This window comes from Uloborus diversus, chromosome 7, assembly GCF_026930045.1.
Source record: "Uloborus diversus isolate 005 chromosome 7, Udiv.v.3.1, whole genome shotgun sequence".
NCBI lineage: Eukaryota > Metazoa > Arthropoda > Arachnida > Araneae > Uloboridae > Uloborus > Uloborus diversus.
Genome location: NC_072737.1, coordinates 131989292 through 132003615, shown reverse-complemented (window position 1 = coordinate 132003615; position 14324 = coordinate 131989292).

Below are 14324 nucleotides of genomic sequence, written 5' to 3'. Positions count from 1 at the left end.
TTTTTTTTTTTTTTTTTTTTTGTGTGTGTGTGTGCTCATAAATACTTTACTGGAGTTTTGATATGCATAATGGTTTTAATGAATGCTTCAATCTTCTGTAAAAAAATTTCCGCTACATTTTTTCGTTTATGGATAAAATGAGTTATTGCAACCTATCCTCATATATATACTAGGCAACGATCGAGTAACGCTGCTGACGTCATCAACAACAAAACTCGCGCCACGTCATGATAATATGTTTTTGTAATATTTTAAATGCAGGGTAATGCTTTATTTTGACGAGACTGAACTGGATCTGGTAACTTAACTGTTATACTGGTTAGACTGTGGCATTTCAGGGGAATGAAGAAACGAAAAAATGATCAACAATGAACGCTATCTACTGGAGTTTAGGGTGCATTCACTGGAGTTAGAGTTAACATTTCAACTAACAAAATATCACCAAACATTTATATGGATTAATATCTTCCTGAATAAAGCCATTTGTAACAACATATGAGGCAGTGAGAAGCAAAGGGACGTAAGAGGCAAAATTAAAAAATTGAAGATAACCAGTACAAATGGTAGGTGAACCTCTCCTCTGTCTTTGGGTAAGAGATGGTGCTACTAGCCCTGGTAGTTGCTGCTATACAGCATGATTTAGAGAAACATTTCAATGAAAGCCTACCTAGGTTTTTATCTTCAAACCCGTTTTACTCAAAATTCGAAAATGTCCACTTGTATCCCTTTGCTTCTCACTGCCTCATATCACCAAACGGGCAATTGCTTCGTTGCAATGTAGAAACAATTTTCCCTCGTCATATTTTGACGGGCGATTTTCTAATTTTTATTCATTAAAAAAGCCTTTTAACTTGATTATGAAAGAAGACACATGTATGATTTATCGAGAATATATAAAAAGAATGAGTTAACTTTAATGTCTTCGAATCCAAACTTTTGCACGGATTCTATTAATTCACCATTTGCAGAATGTTTTCTCTAGTACAGGAGAAAACGTTGCGAGATTTTCATACCGCAATACATCAAATCAAAATACTCATACTGATATCGATTTTCTCCTGCCTAGTCCACAAGAAATAATTTAATCCTTTTTTTCTGCTACATCGGATTAAAACCATATTCATTTTGTTGGGAGCACATCAAGGTAACGTAATCGATGAGATACAAATGTGATAGTTGACTTTTGTTTTACAATTAACGAACTTTAAATGTAAAACAAAAAATATTTTAAAAATATCTAATTAATCTAGCTTGAATGGAAGGTATAATTGCACTTTTAAACGTAAAACCTTCAAAGCACAGAAAAAATGCTTTTAATAGAGTTCAAACACAATAGCTGGAAAGAATTTTGTAATTAATAATTAGCCAAAAACAAGGCTTGCTCGGCAGAAAATTTGTTGCACTTTGTTTCAATATATAAAAAAATATTACAAGTCATTCAGAAAACAGCAATTATTGTGTTTTCCTGTTTTCTTATTGTGTTTTCTTTTCTTGTTCTTTGTGTTTTAAATTTAAAAAAAAAAGAGGAACTACTAGAGTGTTTTTTTTTTTTTTTTTTGAGACTCTGATGGTGCAATTTTTGAACAAAACTATAATCATAACTCATCAATGAGTCTGAAATAAAGCACTTGATGGCACGTTTCCAAACATCTTTCCAAAGTCTTAAAGATTTTCAAAATATAAATGCAAAATGTAGTTCCATTATCCAAAACGAAAAAATGATGCACATGATCAACGAATCTCTGCACAATAGAAGTAGAAAATTCTTGAGTTTTTCTGGCATGAATAACAGATAAAATCTCATCGTATCAAGATCGGACACGATTGAGATACACTTCTTTAAGAAAATTAAATTTTCGAACAATCAAACAGATCGAAGGAGAAAAATTGAGTAATAATTACTGTCCAGTATAAATTTCCAGCAATGATGCCTTAGTTTCGATGACTGCAGGAACGAAGTTCCTCTGTTTGCGCTAGCGGTGACTGGTACACTTCAACTTGGTTGTGCGCTCACAAATTCCCCTTTATTCTTGTTCCAAATCAATACCTCAGACGGTTCTAGATGAGGGGTTGCTCGTCGTCTCGTCTGGGTCAAAAATCAGAGCTATCTTCAGGACCCCCTTCTTCTAGTTAAACCACGTTGGAGTGCGATACGAAAATACAAGCTAGATGATAGTACGACAATAATACGACAGTAGAAAGTAGTACGTACGAAAAGCTAGATAATGTATATTGTACTGCAGTTCACTCCACGGTCCAAATGGAGTGAAGAACTGTACAATATCTAGCTTGTATTTTTTATGATTACAATAGTAGGGTAGACCGGGGCACGTTTACGTGGATTTTTTTCGAGGAATTTTCTCAGTTTTATTTTGTAACTTAGGTGAGTTTAGGCATTTCGTTTTTATAAAGCAGTTATTGGAGTCAAAATTGGTATTTATTCGGTTTTTGCTCAGTTTGAGGGTTAAAACCGTTAAAAAAATTATTTTTGTGACCAAGTCGATTGCGTAAACGTGCCCCGGACACGGGGAACGTTTACGCATATTTATTTTGACACCTAACGTGGTTCTTTTAGTGATTTGAACATAATGTCTTACCATCGTTAAAATAAAGCAAATTTATTACAGACTGAATCTTTATTGATAATAAAGATCGAAGTATCCCTGTTTGGATATCGGGATCTCTCTCTGTCTGGATGTCTGGATCTCTGGACACGCACAGTGCCTAAACCGTGCGGCCAATTTTCATGAAATTTGAAACAAAACTAGTTTGTAGCATGGGGCTGTGCACCTCGAAGTGATTTTTTCGAAAATTTGATTTTGTTATCTTCATATTCTAGTTTTAAGAATATTTTACTGAGCAAATTTTCACAACGTGGACGAGTAAATTGCCAAATTATCATTACGTGGAACCGTAACATGGGCGAGCAAATAGCCATAGCAAATTGGCGAGAAATTCATCATCCATTATTTGAAAATATACAAGCGAATCAAATGACCTCTAATTTTCCACTACGGGCAAAACCGTGCGGGTACCACTAGCAGTGTACAAAGTAAAAGCTGAACGGGCATTGAATACAGCACTACATGATTGTAAGCTATAAGATACGAATTTGTAACTCAGTTAAAAATTGAATGGTGGTTTTCAAAACTAAATAGCCTGAAAATGCTAAAAGGTTTTGAGACAGCACGGAACAAAAAAAAAACATCAGGTCACGTTTAGAAGTAAGACACAGTAAGATCGCGCGTATAAAGGTGCGTAGACGTCAACGCGTAAACTTGCACCGTCTCCAAGTTTAGATATATTTTTAACGTGCAAAAATATTTAATAATATTTGAGTTCATACAAATACAATTAACAAACGAGCTGATGTGTGCTTCACATGACTTCCTTTTACTCCAATTTAACGTCATTTCCCCATTATTGGCAATTTTAATGTGACTCAACAGTTTACTCTCTAAATATCACCAACAGTGGCCAACTTGAAACTAAATTTAAAAAAAAAAAAACGCCAAATTTGTCGCCAAGTTGGCGACAAAACTTGGCGATCAAAAGACTGGCGATATGTCGCCAAATGTCCGACAAATTATAACACCACTTGAGTTTACACCGAAATTAACAATGATTTTCCCATAAAAAGGGGAAAAAGACCCCTTTAGAAACACCCGAATGCAATCATAAGGAGAGATGCAGAAGTCTACGTACCAAGTTTCAACTTTCTAGGACATACCGTTCTTGAGTTATGCGACATACATACGCACATACGCACAAACGTACATATAGACGTCACGAGAAAACTCGTTATAATTAATTAACTCGGGAATCGTCAAAATGGATATTTCGCGTGTGTATACGTTCTTAGCCACTTATCCACGTGTGGTCGAGTCAAAAAAAAAAAAACTCAACATTCATTCGGGGGTGAGTAAAATGGAAATTAAGGGCGATTTTTGAGTGAAAATTTTTTTGCGAATACATGCCGAAAGAAATTAATTTAAAAAGTATTTTTTTTTTAATATTTTAAAAGAACATATTCTATTATAAAGGACAAAATGTTAATGATAGCAAAACCGTCACTGCTTTATCCTTCTTCATAAGAAACTATTTTTTTTCCTTTTTTTAAGTTAGAAAATAATTACTGTAACTTCAATACCTAACTTTTCAATAAGAGTGAGTAATTAATCATGAGATAATTTTGAGCATCAAAAGAATTCACGTTTTTCTTAAGCAAGAGTACCTATCATCAACTCATGCATAAAAAACTTTTTTGGCATAAAAATAAAAGAATGGTGTGCCTCAAAAATGTCCAAACATTTCAATCCGCTTAGAAATCTACTTAGAAACGGCTTAAGTGCTCTAGTTTAGATGAAAAGAAAGATGAAAATATTTTTCTCAAAACATAAAAAGAGTCTTCTTTTTTATTTAATTAAATTAGAAACTGTAAAAAAAAATAACTTAATTTAAAGTGTTTCTATCGTATTTAATGATGATTTGGTTTTTGACATTCAAAATGTAAATGTGCCTACTTTTTTAATCGACAATACCTTACAATTTGTGATGGAGTTGATTTAGACAGTTAGCTTATGCAAAACAATGCATTTAGGGATTTGTTGTTCTTTATTTTTTTAATCAGTTTTTAAATTTAACATATTAATAACATAGGCGTATGTATTTTATCCTCGAGTAAGAGCCGAACAAAGTTTTTTTTTTTCTTTTCTTTTAGTGTTACTTTTAGAAAGAAGATGCGAATGGTATTCGAACTATATTTTTTTGTTCGTTGTTGTCTTGTTTTAATCTATTCTGTTTGTTGCCAAAACGACTCTAATTGAACAAAATTTAAGCTTGAGGTAAGGGAATTGTGCTAGTTAAAAACAACTAACGTCAATATTCTTCCAATACAGATTTACTCTCAGATCAGTATATACAAAGTCGTGAGAACAGGAGTAGAGCCCAATAAGAGTTTTAAAAAAAAATTTAAATTATTTTTCACTTTTTATTGAAGTTAAGTAAGTAGACATTAAAAATTCAAATGTTGTATAACCTCTTTTCGTATGAACTGTTCTAGGTCAGACACAAAAAAAGATGGCGACTACAACATAATATATCCGATGAAATGCGTTGTAAAACGACATTATTGCCAGGAAGCAATTCTTAATGTAGTCTGAGTAACGCATCAAAGCTCAAACTAAAGTAAATTTCTGTTTTGATCAAAGATTACTTACCATTTATAAAATAATCGCATTGGAACAGCGAGGAATCAAATAAAAGCCATGAAATAACAGCTCATTTAACGTAAAGTACCTGGACGACCGAGCCTCGCTCGGCTTTAAAAGAATTATTTTTTGTCAAATCGTGTTTTTTTAAGGTTCAATACTTTTCCAAATATACTTGAAAAGCTTCGCGTTAACGAAATATTATGTACTCGACCTTCTTCTAACACTAAAGTACCAAACAAAGAATATTCTGAATGTAATTAAATCAACATTTTGCTTTAAACTATCTGTTACGTTTGTTTCCACTATACAAATTTCTTGTCAGTAATTAAAATATTTTGACCTTAGTTTTGCTATGGTGAAATCGATTTTTAACCGAATACTTCCTTTCATACTATGATACGTTTCACAATTTTATCCCAATCGAGATTTTCTTTTTAAATAAGTACTTTTAGTTTTTACGCCAGAAAATGCTACATACAGCATGATATTCATCAAAACTGTTGATCCACAAACCATTCCAACAAATGATAACAACTGTCTTAACAAAACATAAAGAATCTCAAGACATACACTTCTTCGAAATAAAATTTAGATGCGTGATTTTAAAAACATGTTAAACTATTTGAAGTGTAAAAAGAAAATAAATAAATAAAATAAAATAAAATAGGATGGTCAAGCAACAGTTTCACTTAAAAAAGAAAAAAAAAGCCTTACATCGACTTACAGAATGCTTTTGAATTTGTTTTCAGTCAAGTGTGTTTGAAATTGGCCGAAGTGGCCAATTTCAGCCAAGCCTGGCAACCCTAAGCAAGTATAAAATTTTAAAGCGAGAAGAGACAAATTTTCATTGTTATGGTTGCAAATCGTCTGCCTTATGTGTCAATTCACAATTTTTTTCAGGGCTGAACGCAATTAGACTTTATATTAAAAAACTCGTTTTTGTAAAAAAAAATAGCGTTTTTACAGAAAAAACGCTGATGTAAACGAACTTAGAATGCTAAACTACAATTAAATCCAAAATTTCATCCAAATCGTTAGAGCCGTTTCCGAGATACGATATGTGGATATATACATACCCACAAGAATTGCTCGTTTAAAGATATAAGATTATTATTGCACTAACTTATTAAGCTCTTGACTGAAACTTAACTTATGCCGCTCCATTCTCTAAACGATAGTAATCAAAAATAACTCTAAAATTCCCTCATTCTTACTGCTACTTTATGGAAGCCCTATCATGCTAAAACCACAAATAGTGTCGTAGCGGTAACTGAGTATCTTGGTAAATTTGGGCACGACTTAATCCGAAAAAAAAATCCTATACACTGCCCGTTCAAGTGGCCAAGGCCTGAGGTACTGCCCTATTAAATCGTCATCACAGCGCCGCACCGTCCTATATATATATAATAGGTATCAAGTCAGTCCTGTGCTGCATTTATCTGTACAGCCTAACGTTAACCGCAGTCCAGGGCCTGATTACTGAAATGGCTTGTTTAAGGTGAAGCTTTAACTCAGAATTTTCCCGAAGGGGGGGGGGAGGTAATAACTCAAATGTGTGGTTAAAAATTTTAGGTTCTATTTCCAAATGCATTTACAGAAGTTTTTTTTTTCTCAGTAAGGTTTCCAACCAACATACGAGTAAAATACAGTTTTAGTAACTTTCTGTATTTAAACTGGAAAATCTCAAAGTTTTGCTCTAGCTGGAAATAACTCAAGTAGAACTGGAACTCAACTATTCATAATAGAATAGTCATAGGATATTTGGCAGTGGGGGGGGGGTCAATTTCATCTAAATTTTCCTAGGCCTATTTGTAAAATAATATTTATAGCATTAGTGAGCGTACGGTTAAGAAAGAATACCCTAATAAAAAAAAAGACCTCGAGATGGAACCGAGCTTCCTCAAAATTCAGAAGTAAATCGGGCTCTACTACAGTTTGCACTTGAATATTATGTAAAGTGGATATATTTGCTAGATTTAGGTTCCTGTTTGAATTAAACATATGAATATCGAGCATACAATTCAGAAAACTTCACTAATGATGTGTGATGACATGTGGCCAGATCTATGAATGAGGCAATAGCCGGAGAAAGTCCTCATCCGCGTTTAACCCTCATAGACCAAGAGCTGAGCCCCCAAAATGCGATTTATCTCTTTTATGGCTTGTAGCCGGTTAAAATAATAAAAAAATGCAATTAAAAACTTAGGCTCGAATCCCGCCCACTAATTTTGGGTCACACGGTTGCGTGGGTGGATGAAAGGTCAAAAAAAAGAAAAATATTGAAGTGATGAGTTAAATAGCTAAAAATTATATAATAACATTAAATTAATAAGAAAAAACACGTAGCGAATTTCTCCCCCAGCTATGTTGGGGCAAACGTGGTGGCCCCCAGGGGGAGGGAAAAAAAGGGGAGTAAAGGGGAATAAAGAGGAAAAAATTTTTTTTCCTCTTTATTTGGTCCACGTCGAGTATTATTCGAACTTACGCATGACTGTTTAAATTGCAAACCCCCCCCCCCCCCCAAAGTTTGAACGTTTATTCAATAAAAAAACTCGTAGCAATCCCCCCTCCACACCTATGGAGGGGGTTGCTACGCGGTGCGCGGTTTTACAATGTGGTGCCCCCCCCCCCCCAGGGGTGAATTATCGATTGATAAAATTAAAAATAAATGATCACTATCGTGGAAGGAAATTTTACAGAGCATACATTTAATTGTTTTAATTGCAAAAAAAAAATCTCCCCCCCTCCCCCTCCCCCCCAATAACTATAGATCAATTTGTCAAAAAAAAAAATTTTTTTTTTTTTTTTGTTCCTTTTTATTTAATCCGAGTCGAGTACTATTCGCACTTTAGCATGACCACTTAAATTGCAAAAAACAAAGTTTGAATGTTTATTCGTTAAAAAAACTCGTAGCAAATTCCCCCCATCTATTTGGGGGAAGGGGGGTTGCTACGCGGTGTGCGGTTTTACAATGTGGTGCCCCCCAGAGGGGAACTATCGATTGATTAAATAAAAAAACAAATAACTGTCGTGAGGGAATTTTACAGAGTATACATTTAATTTCAAAAAAAAAAAAAAAAATCTCCCCCTACTCCAGTAATTATGAGTTTATTTCACAAACAAAAGTGATTTTATGTTAAAATTGCAACAACGATTTTTTTTTTACTTGTAAATGTTAATGCGTTAATCCGATGTGTTAAATGAATATTTGAAACAATAATTTGGAAATTCATAGAAATTTATTTACCTTCGGCATATTGGTTGTGATAGTGTCTATCTAGTTTGATAAAAATGTTCCTGCAATCCCGATGATATAAATCTACATCTGTTAAGAACTCGGAAAAATCTAAATCACGGAATTTCAGTTTTCAGTGTTTCCGAATCTTTGAAACTTTTATTTCTTCAAATAAAGTTTCTGTCAAAACATTATCTTTTATCTGGTGGCTGGCTACACTTAAAATTACACTTTAAAACACTTATAATATAAAAACATCAAAATATATTTTTGAAAAAAGGATTTTTTTACGCTTTCAGTTTAAGGATGCGGCACAGCGTGCTCCAAAAAGAAAAATCAACAGCAATAACGACTTCACTGTATTGGCTACAGTTGATCACTGACGAAACTGCCCTCGAAACAGCAAGAAGAAATCATCACAGGCGTATACTTTCCCCTTCCTTCTTTTCATACTGAGCACACAATGGTAGAAGCAGATGTACGGACGCTGAATTGCTTCCTTTCATTTTGAAAAATATTTCAAAATTTCTAATTTAAATTAGAAACATTTTTTTTTTGGGGGGGGAAGGATTTTTTTTTCCTGCTACAATCAAATGTAAACTCTGAGAAAATCCCCCCTCTCTACGAAAGTAATCTTTTTTTTTATTTAATCAATCAATAATTCACTCCTGGGGGGCAGCAAGTTCGCCCTAACATAGCTGGGGGGGGATTTCTACGTGTTTTTTTTACTGAATAAATAATTGCAATTGTTTTTTTCAATTTAAGAGGCCATGGGAAAGTTCGAATAGTACTCGACTCGGACCAAATAAAGAGAAAAAAAACTTTTCTTTTTGACAAATTGACCCATAGTTACTGAGGGGGGGGGGAGAGATTTTTTGGAAATCAAAATAATGAAACAAATACCCTGTAAAGTTCCCCATCCCCAACCCCACGAAAGTGATCTTTTTTTTTAATTTTAACAATCGATATTCACTTCTTGCGGGGGGGGGGGGCTCCCACATTCGCCCCAACATAGCTGGAGGGGGGATTTGCTACGTAGTTTTTTTATTAATTTAATGTTATTATATAATTTTTAGCCATTTCACTTATGTTAATATTTTTCTTTTATTTTGACCTTTCATCCACCAATGCAGAGTGTGACCCAAAAATAGTGGGCGGAAGGGGGGGGGGATTAGAGCCAAAATTTTTAATTACATTTTTTTATTATTTTAACCGGCCACCCGCCATAAAACAGCTAAACCGTGTTTTGGAGGCTCAGCTCTTGGTCTACAGGGACGACGGGTTCGAATTGAAAAATTCATTTTGTGTTGAATAGTCCATTTATTGAGAAGGCTATATGCTATATAACATTGCGCTTTGACTAATAGGAGTGGAGCAGCAATAAGAAATGTAAAGAAAACGGGAAAATTTATATAATTGTATAAAATGCTTGGAACGCCGAATACACGTACATTTTTGAGGTAGACCGTGCAACGCTTGGCAATGCAGCTAGTAGACTCATAATTGCTGGGGAGGAGATATTTTGTTTTGCAATTAAAACAATTAAATGTATGCTCTGAAAAATTCATTCCACGAAAGTGATCATTTATTTTTAATTTAATCAATCGATAATTCACCCCCGTGGGTGGCACCACGTTGTAAAACCGCGCACCGCGTAGCAACCCCCTCCATAGGTGTGGAGGTAGGATTGCTACGAGTTTTTTTTTATTGAATAAACGTTCAAACTGGGGGGGGGGGGGTTGCAATTTAAACAGTCATGCGTAAGTTCGAATAATACTCGACGTGGACCAAATAAAGAGGAACAAAAAAAATTTTTTTTTTTTTTTTTTTTGACAAATTGACCCATAGTTACTGGGGGCGATTTTTTTTTTGGCAATCAAAATAATGAAACTAATAACCTGTAAAATTCCCCCCCACAAAAGTGATCTTTTTTTTTTTTTTTTGAAGTTTTATAATCGATACTTTACCCCTGGGGGCCATCACGTTCGCCCCAACATAGCTGGGGGAGAAATTCGCTACGTGTTTTTTCTTATTAATTTAATGTTATTATATAATTTTTAGCCATTTAACTCATCACTTTAATATTTTTCTTTTTTTTTTGACCTTTCATCCACCCACGCTGCCGTGTGACCCAAAATCAGTGGGGGGGATTTGAGCCCAAGTTTTTAATTGCATTTTTTTATTATTTTAACCGGTCACAAGTCATAAAAGAGATAAATCGCGTTTTGGGGGCTCAGCTCTTGGTCTATCAGAGCAGGAATTAAAATGGAGGGAGCACGTTCAATCTTTGGCTAAGCAAGGGCTTGGGCAAAGAGCTCAAGTCACGTAACTCAACAACGACGAATGGTTGACACGTTTTGTGTGAAACTAGCGGAAGAAACTTCATTTCTTCCAATGTAGTCCGGTCAATTTAGACGTTGAAAATAACTAAAATTTCGAGAGAGCCAAATTTTTGTAGACACCATGGGTTTACCATCACAAATAAAGTGCCAAAAGTCCCCATTGATCCCATGTGAGCTAAAACAGTTATTCGGGGACAAAGGTCCAAATTTTAGATTTTTCGCATTTTTCTCAAAAACGGTAAGTTTTATCAAAAAGTACTTCAGACCAAAGTTGTAGATCTCAAAATTCTGTATAAAAATGGTTCTTATGATTTTTTTCTTTAAGACGAAACCATTTCCAAGATATTGCGTACTCTAAAAAGACAGCCTTCACTTACAAAATCCCCTCTACTCGCATGACCTTGAATAACATCTGGCTATTCTAATCCGTGTGGCGTCGTTAACGTACACAGGGGTGCCCGCTCCCCTAAGGGCAAGGGCGCAATCACCTCAATATCGCGGAGATCCCCCAAAAGCAAGCTGCCCCCCAAAAATGAAAAAAAATCCCCCCAAAAGTCTTCCTAAAAACTTCGATGGCGCAGCCTGGGCCATGACCCCTCCTAGGTGGCCACCCCTGACGCACCTGCTTCTTTTAAAGTTAAACGTGCAGTTCGAGTGAATAAACAAATTTATTACAAGCGTCTGATTTTGTTTGTGCTGATCAATATTTAAGAAAAATGTCCCAATTTTGCTTTATTTGCAAAAAAATTTTGAAAGAAGATGAAACTGTTGTGCTGCGCAGTCGTGGAATGCCAACTTTAATCGACGCAAGTGTCGGGAGAACTGATGAGTTTGATCAGTATTTAAGAAGTCAAAGGTCCGTTACAATGCACATAGATTACAGAAAATCATACACCCGGAAAAGTTCAATCTCTACAGCAACGTGAAGGTAAACAGACCAGTACTTCAAAAGTAAGTCCACCTCGTACTGAAACGCAATTAAGTGAATCTGAATCCAGCTTTTGTTTTAAAAAACACTGCTTATTTTGTGGCGATGAAGCGGATGAGGAGACTGAGAAGAAGAAAATGCAGAATTATCGCAGAAAAATTCATAAAGCAGCGACTAAATCATACTCAAAATTAAAACGTGCAAGGGCAGCTTTCGCATCTCAGAACAATCTTTAGCTAATTTTGAAAGGGATTCTTTGAATGTATGGAAAGAAAATTTATGAATTTTTCTGCGATAATTCTGCGCTTTTTTCTTCTCAGCCTCTTCATCCACTTCATCGCCACAAAATAAGCAATGTTTTTTAAAACAAAAGCTAGATTCAGATTCACTTAATCACGCTCCATTAAGTACTTTTGAAGTATTGGCCTGTTCGTCCTCAAGTTGCTGTAATCCACGAGCATTGTAACGGACCTTTGACTTCTTAAATAATCAGCAAACTCATCACTTCCGCCGATTGAAGTCGGCATTCCACGACTGCCCAGTACAACAGTTTCACCTTCAGTCAAAAGTTTTTTGCAAATAAAGCAAAATTGGGACATTTTTCTTAAATATTGATCAGTACAAACAACAGCAGAAACTTGTAATAAATTCGTTTATTCACTCGAACTGCATGTTTAACTTTAAAAGAAGCTGGTATGTCAGGGGTGGCCACCTAGGAGGGGTCATGGCCCAGACTTCGCCATCGAAATTTTTAAGGGGGTTGTTTTGAGGGGTACTTCTTTCATTTTTGGGGGGGGGGGCTTTTTTTTGAGGGTATCTCCGAGATATTGACGGGGTTGCGCCCTTGCTCTTAGGGAGGCGGGCACCCCTGGGTACGTCAACGATGCTACACGGACTAGAATCACCAGATGTTATTCAAGACCATGCGAGTAGAGGGGATTCTGTAAGTGACTGGCTGTCTTTTGAGAGTACGCAATATCTGGGAAATGGTTTGGTCTTAGAGAAAAAATCATAAGGATCATTTTTATAGAGAGTTTTGAGATCTACAACTTTGGTCTTAAGTTCTTTTCGATAAAACTTACCGTTTTTGAGAAAAATGCGAAAAACCTAAAATTTTGACCTTTGACCCCGAATAACTTTTTTAGCTCACATAGGATCAATGGGGACTTTCGGCACTTTATTTATGATGGTAAACCCAAGTTCTCTTCAAAAATTTGGCTCTGTCGGAATTTTTGTTATTTGATCACTATTTTTATGTCTAAGTTGACCGGAATAATGCTTTTCTTTAAAATTTGTCATGCTACTTGGGGTCTTTTCTTCACGAATGAGTCTTTACTCCCCCCGTTTTATCTCTGCTGAATGGTTCAAACGATACTCTGTGGGAGTAGACAGGCTGCATTTGCTATGTGTCCCAGTAATGATCAAAAACAAGTACGTTGTTTGTGTGGTGATACGAGTAATGATTTCGAATTAAAGAATGATTTGTACACTGGGTGACAAAAATCAACTTTTCCATTTCATAGATAGTTGTCAACGTTCCTAGTTCATGACACGTTTCATAAAAGAATTCGTTTTACACACTTTTTTGATAAAACATTATGTTAAAAAATTTATTTATTTATTTATGAAAAATTCTAACCAAACGTTATCCCATTCTGTGCATTTCAAGGACATCGGTACAGTTTGCTAGTAATTTAAAATACTCTGAACCTACCGATTATATAAAAGGTCTCAAATTAGTAAAATATTTCAGGTAAAGACATTTAATAATTCCAAGTTATTTAATAGGAAAAATATTCGAAATATATTTGTGATCAGTTTCAGTGTTGTACGTGTAATTATCTTTTATGTTGTAAATCGCAACCATAGTGCTATTTTCTGGTAGAAAATCGATCTAAATATAAGTTTATTTAACTTCGCCGACGCTGTCTAGTTGCAACATCTTCGCGAATAAGACCCACTTATGATCATGAATGACAAAGAAATTCCCATTCAGAACTTTTGGCAAGCTTCCCAAAGGCCATTGAAGCATTTTCAGCCGGAAGAAATGAAGATTGGATCAATTTTTAAGAGATATTGTGACCCTATAGCAACTTTCACTTGAAGAAGTGACATAATCGACATCAAGTAATTAATTAAGTCTTATATTTACCCTCCAATAACAAATATTAATATTGCACTGCTATGTTTACTTAAATATCTTTATTAAATATATCAGACGCAAGATTGTAATCCTCATATAAGTAATAGCCGATGATCGAGTAACCCGCGTGTTTCAACAATGAAAGTCGTGCCACGGCATAGCAATTCGATAATATGTTTTGGTAATATTTAACATGCAGGGAAAGGCTTTATTGTGACAAGGCTGAACTCGATCCGGTAATTTAGCTGTTTCACTGGTAAGAGAGTCATTCTAAGGGAATGACGAATCAAAAACGTGGTTAAATTAACGATATACACTGGAGTTTATAGGGTTAATCCACTGGAATTGGGTTTACCATTTCAACTATGAAAATATCACCAAACAGGCCATGGCTTTGTTCAAATGTAGTTAAAATTTTCACCCGTCATACCTTGACGGGCGACTTTCTAGTTAATTATATTTT